General features: G+C 50.1%; 1 protein-coding gene across 5 annotated transcripts in view; it reads right to left on the reverse strand.

Moving 5' to 3' along the window:
- Positions 1-13,086, reverse strand: part of ATG4C (autophagy related 4C cysteine peptidase) — a 76,329-nt gene extending 63,243 nt beyond the window's left edge. For 2 of the 5 annotated variants that reach the window (XM_043962676.1, XM_043962671.1), the window contains exons 1-2: positions 12,993-13,054; positions 2,772-2,826 (exon numbers count right to left, since the gene is read on the reverse strand). The gene's annotated coding sequence lies outside the window, so the exon portion shown is untranslated. Of the gene's footprint in view, positions 1-2,665; positions 2,741-2,771; positions 2,827-12,878 lie in introns of those variants that run through there. The other 3 variants (XM_043962672.1, XM_043962673.1, XM_043962674.1) reach the window with 3 other exon arrangements.
- Positions 13,087-14,071: the final 985 nt, after the last annotated feature.

Below are 14,071 nucleotides of genomic sequence, written 5' to 3' on the forward strand. Positions count from 1 at the left end.
TATTATATACATACACTATATATAAAGAAAATATTTTACTACAAAATCATACTCCAAAATTTATAAACAAGCTGCAGGAAAAGAAAAATTGCTGAGACAAAGGGGTTCCTTCCATTCTCATAACATTTAAAGATATCCGGTGCCATGGTTCAGTCGTGTGGAAAACTCAAGTTCCTCAATTAAGTTTCCCAGCAACTCTGTGGTCAAACGAAGTGACCTGGAATACTCCTTTGATGACCCAGCATCTTTGTTTCATTTCAGAATAAGTGTGGAATATGGAATCTGGGAGGAATTATGGCTGCAACCCACACACTTAGCCTCACTGCATTTTCCTTTATCTTTGTCCCTCAAGACAACCCCTACCTTCTATTAAAAGCCGGCGAGCTGAAGACAGCCAAGTATAAAAGAAACCACAGTTGTCTACATAGCAAGAGTGATAGTCTCATTGCAAATTTCCAAACTCAGGCTGGGCCCAAAGAATTTCTTTCCAAAAGTCTACTCCTTCTTTAACTTGTTTTGCTTATAAATTACAAAATAAAGTGATGATCTGACCATTACCTACTTAATTTCAGTCTCCTTTAGCATCTAAATTCTCTGGTTTGACCTAATATACTGACCAAACTGATTTCATAATTGCCAAATCTTTAGTCCATTTTGTGCAGTGTAGGCCTAAAATAACATCAAGAAAATGTAAGATATATTGTTCACGCCTTCCAAATTACTTCTTTTTTTTTTTAAGTGAGGCAATTGGGGTTAAGTGACTTACCCAGGGTCACACAGCTAGTAAGTGTTAAGTGTCTGAGGCCGGATTTGAACTCAGGTACTCCTGACTCCAGGGCCGGTGCTCTATCCACTGCACCACCTAGCTGCCCCCCAAATTACTTCTGAGGAAACATTCACTGTACCAGTACTCTTCACAATTTTTGTGATCCTGTCTTTAAAAAAAATAATAAGATCAAGGATGTCTTTGGTGATGCATGCTTCAAAAAACCTTATCACTTAAAATAGCAACATCACATTTGTCTCCTTGTTCACTGTGCAGAGCCACATTTACACTCTGACAAATCAATTTTTAACTAGAAGATAATGTGGTTAGAAATGGGCACACTGGATTCTCTTTGCCTCATCAATGACAGAGAAGACAGCCAGCTAAGTGCTGATTCCTCAAACCTTATCTAGCAAACTGGGAAACAGCATCAACGACAAGAAGGATTCTTTGGGAGAGACAGAGACTCCGGTTGGAAAATCTGATCTGGAAATCACTGCTCCATTCCAAGATGCCATTTTTACAGAATCATTTTCCTAGCGATGAGCATGCATTGAGAGAGTCAATAAATTAGGAGCTGATCAATGTAAGGGGTATTCTGGGCAATGTCTTTGACAAGCAGGGGAAGGGAATCAGCTTGGTTCTTCTGGCAATAGTCAATGGACATTTTATTCGTTTAGGATTTAATGTCAAGTAAAAGCTCTTGACAGACAAACCTTTAGGAGCCAGTTCTATGCACTCCTTATCACAGGCCCTTGACTTGAAGTCAAACGGCACTAATTCTACCCAACAGTCCTCAGTCACCGAGTACAATGGATAAAAGATACTGCAGACTTCTGGGACTCGGTACTGCTTTAAGCACACTCCCCAAATGGTATTCTGTGGCAAGGTGAAATATAGATATTGATTTAGAATTTCTGATGTGCTTTTAGCTACACTCTCAAATAAAATATACTGTGAATTCTGCCACAAGGTTTTATATCTGTTGGATCCCTTTCTGCATGCTTGCATTTTTAGTAACAAATGTCAATTCCTCTTCTGACCTTGAAGGCCTTCAGCCCCTGTGGCTGATTGTTTCCAGAAATGCCAATTACCTTCTTTTTCCACTTTGTCTCATGCTACATTCTTCCACACCTGACAAACTTCTGACCTATCCTTTACCTACTAAACTGATTTATGAAAGTTTTCAGCCCAGAATCCTTTCTACTTCGCAAACCCTAGATGACAACCACCCACCAAAAAGCCAAGCACCAAAGAGGGGCTCCGTGGATGTGCTAGAGGGGGATTTCCAGGCTAGAAAATAGAAAAGTTCACTGACATCATTCCTTTCTTTTCCCCATCTACAGTAAATGGGCAATTAGCAAACTAAGGCTGGGTTATGGTACCGGGGGAAACTGAACTTCCAGTCACACATCTGATGACCAGGAGTCTCAGACAAGGAACAGGGTGGAAAGTGAGGACAAGACAGATAAGTAAGTACAAACGCTATTGAAGAGAAGGGAAAGGCTGGTCAGAAATCCCGGGGAACACAGGTGATGCCATAGAACACCACCTCCGGCAGGTCCTAATGGGAAGGACGGGGTGCCGTGTCAGGAGAATGAAAGTCCTGTCTCCCACCTTCATATCCTCGGTGCTCGGAACACTGAACCAAAGCCTCGAGCGTGGTGCCAAGGACAGACGGTGTCCACTGTCCAGGGAGCAGCCCTGCTAAATTTCATCACCAAGAAATGTAGCCCCAGGCGCTGCGAAGACCATGGATGCCGGAAACAGCACAAGTAAAAACGGCCCTGAGCCCCGTGCATCCACTGTGACAGGGACAGAGCAGCAGGAGGAAGGCCAGGGAGCCCAGGAGCCACAGGACTTTTAGACGGCCCTCCACCAGTGATTTTTGGTACTCACAGCATGGAATCTTTTCCCGACAACTAACAAGGTCACACATTCACTGCTCAAGGAACTGAGGCCCATCCACACCACAGCAGGGAGATGTAATGGGACACGCACTTACTGGCTGCACGACTACAGGCAACTCATTCCATACTCTGGAGCCTCGATTTCCCCAACTGAAAAACAGAGATGACGAGAACCATACCCTGAAAGTGCTATTTTATAAAGGACAGAAGAGCCACCAAACCCTATGTCTGCCTTGTGAGAATCGCTATAAACCCCGTATGAGAACGGTCAACGGATCCCACAAGAGTATCCTGGATGAAAACCTAGGGGACGGGCAGATTTCTGTAGGTGATTTTCCATATCTTCCACATCTGTACAGACACATAACCAACAAAGGGCTGAAGATCCTGTATTGTCTACTGGTTCCCTAATTGCTTTTTCAGGCATTTGACACAGTAGAAAAAAGCCAAGCCTGCAAGATTCCCCCACCCCTGTGCCTCCCAGACTTGTTGAAAGCATCCCAGGCTTGGAGCCTGACGGAAGCAGGCAGACAAGTGAGCACCACCTTCAAGCTGGGTGTTCCAACATCATAGAACACGGGCTTCGCAGGGTCAGGATGTTAGGACTTGCCCTCAGTGCTGAAGTTCACCCAGTGCTCCTATCCAGAGCTGACGTCATACCAGATGCATCCAACGCTGCAAAGTGTCTTCACTAAAATTCACAGCCATGTCAAATAAGAGTGTTCCAGCCACTACACAAGAAAAAGTCAACCAACAAGAATTCACTGTGTGCCTACTCTGTGCCAGGCTCTCTGCTGAGAGCTGGGCAAGGCAAAAGCTAGAAGCTGCCCTCAAGGAGTTCCCAGTCTAACGGGGATGTCAGCATGCAGACAACGATGGACAGATGATGCATACAGGACCAACTGGAGATAGTCAACAGAGGGAATGCATCAAGATGCAGGGGATCGGGAAAGGCTGTTTGTAGAAGGAAGGGCTGGAGCGGGGACTTGAAGGGGGCCCAGGAAAATGACCAGAGCAGGAGATGGAGGGTCAACAAGGAGACCCTGGGTACTGGACCCCAGAGGGTGGGAAGGGCTTCGAACTGGAACCAGAGAATTTGTATTGGACCCTGTAGGCAGTAGGGAGTCACTGGAGCTTATGAAAAGGGGGAAGGCGCACCGGTCACGGCTTCATTTTAAGAAGATCGCTTTGGCTCCTGAGGAGAGGACAGGCTGGGGGGAGAAGGGACTTGGGCCAGGGATGAAAATCCACAGGTATCAGGGATGAGAACGCACATGGAGCTGGGGTGCCTTTAGGAGCCATCAGGAGTTCTGAGCTGTAGTCACAGTAAAGCGGATACAGTGTAGACACTGTCTGGAGATAGTGCCCAGAATGCTGAGTCCCCGGAAGGGAAGGGTGGGAAGCTGCCAGGTTGCCTAAGGAGGGGCAAACCACTCCCCACCCCCAGGTCAAATACAGAATGATCAAAACTTCTGGGCCAATTGGCAGTGGGTTTGGTCACTTGAGTACATTTTCAGCCTGGGGAAGAAAAGTGGTTAAAAAAAAGATATCCTTATGGCATATAAGCCCAGAAAAGGAGGTAGACTCATCTCGTGCCGAGAATGAGAGACAAAAGGAGAACAGTCCAAGTACTAGACCATTAGCTCCCAGATGGAAAAAGAGCAAGACAAAGGCCTCTCTCTCTCCCCAGCGGCTGGTCTGCTCCAGTAGAGGGAACTTAGGGAATCACAGGAGATAAGGCACAAGAGGGCTGTGATTTCCATATGGACAGAATCGCACATCCATCGAATCAAACTAATCCTCAGGGGCAGGGATTCTCTGCTTTGTGCTAAAGCACAGCATGAAGTGGAAACCATAACTAACACTAGCAGGAAATAAAACTTCAATACTTTCAACAGACCTGCGACCTCATCAGTGTAGGGGCACTGAGAAGGAAAGTAATTAAAAACTATTCAAATAACAAGATCATTTAGATCGGAGCTTCTTAAACTTGGGTCATGTCACTCAACGTGGCGTCATGTAAAAATTTCTCGGGAGAAAAGAAGTCATGAGTGGAAATAGTTAAGAAGCCTAATTTAGACAGAGGCTAAGATTAAGCATTCTTAGCTGGTTTTATCAATATTCTCTTTCAAAGGAGAGTAATATTTATTCTGGCTTGATGTAGGAATTTTGATCACCTGCGAAGACTAGCTGAGCACACCTGGGACACCAAGAACCTCTGATAATTCAAGACTCCCTTCTACAACACCCCAGACTGTGGTGGAACACCTGCAATCATTGGGAGCTCACTACCTAACAAGAAATTAGAGAATTCAAACTCATTCTTTTTTTGGGGGGGGGCAGGGCAATGAGGGTTAAGTGACTTGCCCAGGGTCACACAGCTAGTAAGTGTCATGTGTCTGAGGACGGATTTGAACTCAGGTCCTCCTGAATCCAGGGCCAGTTCTCTATCCACTGCACCACCTAACTGCCCCCTCAAATTCATTCTTTATGATGAGAAGACATCTCCTTAGCCTACAACTGCTAACCAAGAGTTCTAATTTTGCCCTTAGACAGTCTGGCTCCAGGGAGGGGTTGACAAGCCCGGGAATTTCAGGATTCCATAGGTAGATGTTCCTAGTGAGGACTGCTGGAGGTCTAGCCCGGCTCAGCAAGCACACATGGCCTGCTCTCTACCCACGACACTGTGCGGCAGCTCATGCTTCTGTCAAGATAACCTCAGTTTTTAGGCTGCCCTATCACCCCTCTAACACACTGAGACTGAGGCCAACTCAAATCCCCAAAATTTGTCAAGCACCCGGCCCCCTCTTCCCTAACTCATGGTCGTTCAGCAAATTGCCCAGACACCAGTATTCAATTTCATGGGAATTCACTCACCAACCATCCCCGCTCAGATCTTTCGGATCCTGACCTGTTAACGCAGCACAGGCGCAGGCACCCAAACTGTATCATCTGAAAGCGGGATAAGAACAGCCCGTAGGCCTCTGTCAAGGCCACGGATAAAAATGCTGACCAACGTCTCCTTCTCAGCACATTCTCACGACCCGGGCACTCTCTGAGGCTAGACCGTACAACAGTTTCAGTGCCTCGGCGGAGGGAGACTCCCCACCAAGAGATGCTTCTACCCAGTCGTTTCAGGCTCAGAAGAACAACAAGGTGAACAGCCCCCAACTCCCTGGAATACTCCACAAGATGCCTCCTTCAATGTCCAAGGCTCTTAACCCGGGGTCCGTGAGCCAACCAGCTGGAGATTTTTTTGTTTTTTGTTTTTAATAATTCAATATGATCAGCTTCCTTTGGAATTCCTTATACTTTATTACATGCACTTAAAAAAAACAACTGCGAGAAGGGGTCGATGATCTTCCCCAGCCTGACCCTCGTAGGAGTCCAAGACACAAACAGGATCGAGAACACCTGTTCTAAGCAGACAAGGAGTCTGTAGTGACTATTCTTTGGGTCCGGCCATGCGACCTCTTCTAAATCCACACGTCTGACAGCATGAAAGAGCACTGAAACCAGAGGACCTGGGTCCAAGTCAAACTTCTGACACTTACCACCTCTGAACCTGGCAAGGCCTAAGACAGAAAGAAACAACTGGGCTGAGAACTTTACAAATACCAGCTCATTTAATCCTTACAACAACCCTATGAGGTGGGCACTATTATCTTCATTTTACAGTTGAGGAAACTGAGGCAGGCAGTCACTTAAGTGACCTGCCAAAGGTCAAACAGCTAATAAGTATGTGAGGATGGTTTGAACTCAGGTCTTCCTACCTCTAAGGCCCAGCGCTGTAACCACTGTACCACCTGGCTGCCTCTAGGGAGCCGGGCCATATAACCTCCCTGGTCCTCAGTATCCACATGTGTAAAATGAGGGGGTTGAACCAGACTCGAGATCTGTGATGCTACAATCCCAGTATCGTCTAGTCCAGTGGTTCTCCAAGTGTGGTCAAAGGGTCCCATGAGGCCAAAACTAGTTTCCTAACAATATTAAGACGTTTCTGTTTCTAATACGGCAAAGATGAATAGATAGAACCCACATAATCCAAAGCTCTTGGGGGAGGGAGGGTGTCCTTAAGAGTTAAGAGTGTGAAGGAGTCCTAAGACCCAAGAGTTGGAGCAGCTGCAGCTGCTCTGCTAAAAACGAAAGTCAATTATAGCTGCAGCGGCCCCTCCTCCACCAGGTCATCGACCCTGTCAAAAAGGAAGCGAGATTGGGGGCCGCCAGGTGGCGCAGTGGATAAGCACCAGCCCTGGAGTCAGGAGGACCTGAATTCAAATCCAGCCTCAGACACTTGACACTTACTAGCTGTGTGACCCTGGGCAAGTCACTTAACCCTCATTGCCCTGCAAAAAAACAAAAAGGAAGCGAGGTCAGACTGGAAATAACCCACCCTTGATGGAGCCACTCTGGCCCTGATGAGAATGACTCCCTTTCCTGAGAACTCCCCACCCACCTCTCCAGTAACACCTTCTCAGATCCGGGCGAGGAGCATTATAAACCCAGCTCACAGAGCCTGATCTCATCCCTTTTCGGAAAACCAGAGCCCTGGCCTTCTCTCATCCTACAAAACCCTCCACGTCTCCTTTTGTCTTATCCATCTTGTCTGCCAGTTTTTTAAGTTCCCTGAGAACCTGAGCTCCCAAGGGCAGCGAAGCACAGTCGCACCACCTCCAGACCCGGGCCTACCTCCAGCATGTTAGACTAGGTTCAGTAGCTTAGCTTTTCTCCCCTCTACGGTGCAGAAAATGACAACCTCACAAGAGTAGCTTTAAGAAGGGGTGTCTAAGTGGCACAGTGGATAAAGCACTGGCCCTGGATTCAGGAGGACCTGAGTTCAAATCTGGCTTCAGACACTTGACTTACTAGCTGTGTGACCTTGGGCAAGTCACTTAACCCTCATTGCCCCACCAAAAAAGAAAAAAGAGTGGCTTTAGGGAATCAGAATAATTACGAAGCATTTCAAAGATAGACTACTAACTAAAGGAGCATTAATGAAAATAATGGTTCGATGCTAATTTGAAGGTTTGGTGTCTTTGAGTCTGTTCCAAAGCCTGCAGTTTTATCCATCACGTCCTTCATCTAAAGCCAAACAGGACAACAAAGGCGGAGCTGCCCAAATGACCAACGGTCTGCAGTGTGCCAAAGTCAACCGGAATCCTAAACTTTGAGTTCCAGCACCTGCCCCGTCTCCTTGCCTCTCCCCACACGAGGGTTTTTAAGGAAAATAACAACTGAAAGTGAGCTAGAAACAAGCACACAGCTCTCCAGCCAATCCCTGTCACAGATCAAACCGCCCCCCAAGCCCCCCGGTACAAAAGAACAAGATCTGGTCCCCTGAATCAAGTCCCGGCAGAGGCTCCTCTCAGACAGACGAGGGCCAGCCCTGGCATCCTCCAGCCTTCTCAAACCCACAGCAGACCGGCAAGGACGAGTCACTTCCGTAATTTAAACAGCATGGGGAACCTCCTGGGTGCAGCTCTCATCCCCTGTCTCCCTCAGACCCTAGTCTTAGCTGCCGTGGGCTCTGAAACACTGAGTCACTTGCCCAGGGGCTCCCCGAGGGTCTGTGTGCATCCCAGGCAGGATGTGAAGCTAGGTCTTCCTGACTGGGGTCCGGCTCTCTTCTTGGGGCTTTGGGCACTGAGATATCCACCCCAGTCCCTGCAGCACCCCTACGGCAAGGCCTAGCGTCCTTCTCTTTGGATCCCCCATCCCACAGGGGCCTGTGAAGGCCTCTAGGCTGGGCTTCTGGCCTGTGTCCTCCCCTGCTCTAGCCCATCTTCCTCACTCTCCCGTGAGTCTTCCTGAAGCCCTTCCAATTCTGTCAGCCGACTGCCCCAAGCTGGAGCCTAGCCCCATTTCCAGTGCTGCCCATCAGGTCTGACGGGGCCTGAGTGGACACATTCACTGTTCGCCAGATACCCTCAGCACACACCCCTGTTCAGCCCATCATCTCCGTCCTCTCCGCCCTCTCCACCAGTCTCCTAGAACGAAAGACCCAGCCAAGTTCTGAGGCTCCACAAGGTCAATCCTCCCTATTCATGGACCCCAAATCTGCAGATTCATGCACTCACTAAAGTGCATGTGCAACCCCAGAAGCAACAGTCAAGGCCCTTTCAGAGTTTTCACAGACATGTGCAGAGCAGCAAAAATGTGAGTCGCCTGACACGGGTGATCCCAGCCAAGGCCGCCATGTTCTGCCGTGTTTCGTCTCTCTTCCTGTACACAAGTGTCCTTTCCACGCGCCCGCGAGTGCCGTGTTTTTTGCACTTTTGTGCTTTTTTGGTGATTCTGCTGGTTAAGAATGGCCCCCAACCATCATGTTCCTAAGCCCAGGAGGCTGTGAGGTACCTTAGGAAAAAATACGAATTCAATAAGCTTGCTCAGGCATGAGTCACAGCACCGTTGGCCATGAGCTCAATGGTCATGAATCAACACTCTGGGAGAGCCAGAAGAAGGAAGAGGAAATTCGCTGGTCTGAACATGAGGCTGTGCAGAAAGTACCAGTAAACACTGTGACCCGAGGCTCGCAAGAATTGAACCTGTGTTTGTCCTCGGTGCAACGGTTCACTATCGGCTAATTCAGTGTTCACGGCAGCTTTATGAAACGTAACTACTGCGCATGACCAGAATCAGCCGCACCACCTCTTCCTTGAAGTGCCTCGGCATCTTTCCCTGTTAGAAGTGAGGGCTCCCCCGTGGGAACTCCTCTATCACAGCACTCACATATTCCCTGGTGTCTTATTTCCAAGTTACTTCAGCCACTGAAGACCCAGAAAAGAATGTTCTCAACACCAAACTCCTTGGCACTATCAAGTTATTCAACATCAGAAATGCGCAAGATTTCACAATCAGAAATGGCACAAAGGAAGAGACCTGACACGTCTTGTGCCGTCAAAGAACCTTTCCTTCTCGCTTATGGCTGAACCCTCTTATCTCTGCTGAGCCTCCTAATCTAATGGAAGCCCTGAGAGCAGGGACTGTGCGTTAGCAGAGTAAGCCCTTGATAAATGGCTTTTCATTCCTTCATCCCCTGCCTCAAAGCAGCTGTTTTCAGGCCAGATTCTGAGAAGAAGGCTGAGAAGATAAGCTTTTTGAGAGCAGGACCTGGATTTAGTACATCTTCACACAAGGAGCACCATGGCTCACAAGTTACAGATATTCAAAAAAGATTTAATGAATGAATAAATAAAAGAAAACCCAGAAAAGAACCCACCTGCGTAGAAAAGCACTATGTTCTCAATTAAGAATACTACTACTTCTTGGGGCAGCTAGGTGGCGCAGTGGATAGAGCATCAGCCCTAGAGTCAGAAGACCTGAGTTCAAATCGGACCTCAGATGTTTGACATATACTAGCTGTGTGACCCTGGGCAAGTCACTTAACCCCAATGATGATGATGATGATGATGATGATGATGATGATGAAGAAGGAGAAGGAGAAGGAGAAGGAGAAGGAGGAGAAGGAGAAGGAGAAGGAGAAGGAGGAGAAGGAGAAGGAGAAGAAACCTCTTAATAACTACATTTTCTAAAGAGGTCACAATACATTGAACTCCACATATCAAACAGAACTGAATCAAGTTCATATTCAGCACATTCTCAATTCCAAATTAGGATCAAAGAATAAATATCTCCAGTTTTTCAGCTCATAAATTAATGAATAACAAGCAGTATTTACTTAATAAAGAAGTGTTGATTAAGGAGTTTTAAGGGAACTGAAGTTGCAGTTAAGGGAGTTGAGCTGACAGTGCAGCCTTGGTCTCTACAAAAGATTAAGGCAGATCACAGATTTAAAGCTGAGAGATCTCGGAGACCATATAGTCCAACCCCCTCGTTTTATAGATGAGGAAACTGAGGCTACAGGACATAGCTGTGTGACTCTGGGCAAGTCACTTAACATCTCTCAGGCTGAGTGCCCTCATCCATGAAATGGGCATAAGAACAGCATGCACCTCTCAGAGTTGTCATGAGGATCAAAGAAGATAAGGGTGTCATTGCTTGGAAAACCTCTCAGCTCTCTAGAACCGTTAACTCTTCCCAGTGATCATTAGTATCGTTATTACCCAAGGCACAGACCTAGTCAGAGCAGAGCCAGGATCTGAACCCACCTTGGAATCCTGAGTACACACGTGCTCAGTGAGGAGGAAGGAGGACTTGACATTCTCAGGGGCGGAAGTGAGGAGAGGAGGTGAGGAGGTGAGAAGGGACTGTGCTCCAGGTATGAGGCCCAGCCCATGGGCAGGCACGGAGGTGACCGGCATGCCGAGTCAGCAGGAGCAGGGAAAGGTGGCAGAGATAACGTGGAACCAGACTGGGAAGGCTGGACACAAGGTCATCAAAACTGCCTGGGGGCACTGAGGGTGTGGGGGTGAGAAGGGGAAACACAGGGATGACACATTGGCTACATTATCCCCAATTTTTAAACTAAGCACTAACGATTGGTAGAACAGAAAAAAGTTACAGATTTGAAAACAGCAATAAACCTAAATTTGTTTTTTTCATTTTTTAAGGTCCTACTTAACTTTAAACAATCCCTAAAGTTTTAAAGAAACTACTACGCTTCTTCAGCCATGAAGCATCCAGTGACTTTGCCTTTCACAGATGGGATTTCCCGGTCTCTTCCTGCCCTTCCAGTCTCTCATCACCAGGTCACAAGCAAGGTAACCAAGTGGAACATCCCCTCAGGGACCTCACTGCCTCCCGTCCCACCCCCCCAACGGCCTCCTGCTCCCGTCCCAAGGGGCGTTCCACAGGTGCCTCAAATTCAAGGACTTACCCCTCCCTCATTCCCCAGCCCTCCCTCATTCCCCAGCCCTCCCTCATTCCCCAGCCCTCCCTCATTCCCCAGCCCTCCCTCATTCCCCAGCCCTCCCTCCCGCAGTCAAAGGTCCCACTCAGACAGACGACTTCAGAGTCCTCCTTGGCCCCTCACTTTCCATACTCTATCAGCGGCCAGATCTCCTCCACCCCCCCCCAACTCTCCAGTGCGCCCCATTCTCCGCACTCCCACCACTGACCCTAGCTGGGCCAAGGGGGTCATCACTGCTTGCCCGGGGCCGGGCCACAGCTTCCTCCTCACACAATCTCCCAGCCCCCGCCCCAGATGTCCCCGCCTCCTTGGGAGGATTAGCAGGACAGGGCGGGAGGGAGGGAAAGGGCCTCTGAGGCCGCCCCACCTGGGCTCTGGCCCGAGGCCGTGGGGCCCTGGTCGAGTCCCTTCACTCCTCATGGCCCAGGCCACGGTCTAAAGGCCCCGGGTGCAGAGGTACCAGGAGGGCTGGGTCTGGACCAGAACCACTATCAGTGCCAAGGATGAGGGTCCCTAAAAGCCCCAGACATGGCGAGGGAGGGGCTTGATGATGGGGCGGGGCCTGGGGCCTCTGCCCCCAGGGGTCAGCCTCTGCCCCCTTCTCCCCTCTGACGCTGCTCCCCCAGCCCCCCCAGTGCAGACCCTCACCCCTCACTCCCGCCCCCCCCACTCCAGCCCCTCCTCAATAAGGACCAGGGGAAGCAACACGACAGGCTCCGTAGGGGTCCAAACCCTTCCTCCCCAGCCCCTGCCCCTCCTCCACCCCAGGGTCTTCCTTCCGAGACCCCTCCCTATTTATCCTGCTGTGAGTGACAGGCCACCCCCTCCCGCCCCTCTATAACGTGGGTACCATGGGAGGGGGCATCGGGGCCTCGATTCAAAAGCCCCCTTTGATGCTCCCCCCAATCTCCCGCGGACTCAGTTTCCCTGTACGTCTAAGGATGGCTCCCAGGGGCCGGGCCCCTTCGGCCTTTCCTTGGATCCCCGCATTCAGCAGGTGCTCAATAAATGGAGACTCACAAGCTGCACCCGCCATGTGATGGGAGGGGGGGGGGAACGAGTCCCAAAATGGACCTGGGCGGTAAGTCCTGGGTTCAAATCCTGCCTCGACACCCACTAGCTGCGTGTCCCTGGGTAAGTCACTGAACCTCTCTGTGTCTCAGTGTCCTCATCTAAAAAGGGGGTGACATCTGCGGTGGCCCAGTGCCTGGCACACAGTAGGTGCCATATAAATGCTCATTCCACCACCACCACCACACCGCCAAGCAGTGAGGAGTCAGATGGCCGGAGGACTAGAGCCGAGGGGCGAGCTGTGCGGAGGTGTGGGCGGGGCAAGGTCCTGGGTTCAAATCCCGCCTCTGACCTGGGGAAAGTCACCCCCCCCCCGACTGACCTCAGTTTCCCCACGGGGGCGGGGGTCCAGGAACTCCCAGGCGCCTCCCTCCCTCGGCTCCGGCCCCGCCCGCCCGGCCGAGCCCAGGGAAGACGAGCGAAGAGAAGTACTAACCCGCCACCGCGGCCGCTGCGGTCCTCTCGGCGGCTCCGTCCTTCCGCAGCCGCGGCCTCCGGGCCACCGTAGGCAGCAGGGCCCGCCCCTCCGGGCTCGCTCCTCCCCCGGGGCTCGCTCCGCCTCCTAGCGGGCCGCCGTCCGAGCCACCGTAGGCAGAGCGGCCCGCCCCTCCCGGCCTCCCTCCGCCCAAGAGCTGACAACATTCCCGACGACACTTCCCCTTCCGTCACTAACGTGAGGACGCTCTTCTACAGCTGCTGCCATGACAACGGCCCCACACGCATCCGCTCTGTCCTCCCTGGGCCTGGGCTATTTCATCCCCTTCTTTGCTGCCATCAACGGGCAAGCATTGTTTCTAAAGAGAAGTATTTCTCAAGAATGAATGAGTTATGCCTGTATGAGCAGCCTGACTTCAAATCCCAGCATGCCCCGCGAAGGGTCGCTCCAAGGCGGGACCAATACGAGAACTCCAAGGCCCAGCATGCAATGCGCCCTGACTTCAAATCCCAGAATGTCGCATGACGGCAATCGCTCCGCCTCATCAACAGAGACTAAAAGGCCCAGCATGCAGTGCGCCTTGACTTCGAACACCCTCAAGCTTAGCGACCTAGATCGCTTAGCCTGCACCACCAACACAGGGACTACAAGACCCAGGATGCACTGCGGCCAGACATTGTCCCATTCCCCAGTAGCCTCTGTGGAAGAAGGAAGCAGGGCACTAGGACCTTGGGATTGTCCTGTAAAAGCTTGGCCGTGAAGATCCCACACTTAACCTATGGATGTCTTATGTGGAACGGAGCGCGCGCTTGTGGACGAGGACAACGGGGGAGGGAGGGGGGAATTTTTTTTTGTTCGATTATGCATATTTGTGACAAGGGGTTGGGTTTTCTTTCCCTTTTTTTTTTTAACGGTAGAAGAGAGAAAAATCTACTTTTTTTCATTGCACACACACCCATCCCCCCACCAACTTACACTCCTGCTGAAGAATTGAGGGTTGGGTCCCAAGGGCCCCCAGATCCTTCTCATTAACAATCAGCCAGCCGATCGAATGAGCTTTTAGTAGAGGGATTTTTGAG

Source organism: Dromiciops gliroides, chromosome 4 (genome assembly GCF_019393635.1).
Source record: "Dromiciops gliroides isolate mDroGli1 chromosome 4, mDroGli1.pri, whole genome shotgun sequence".
Taxonomy (NCBI): domain Eukaryota; kingdom Metazoa; phylum Chordata; class Mammalia; order Microbiotheria; family Microbiotheriidae; genus Dromiciops; species Dromiciops gliroides.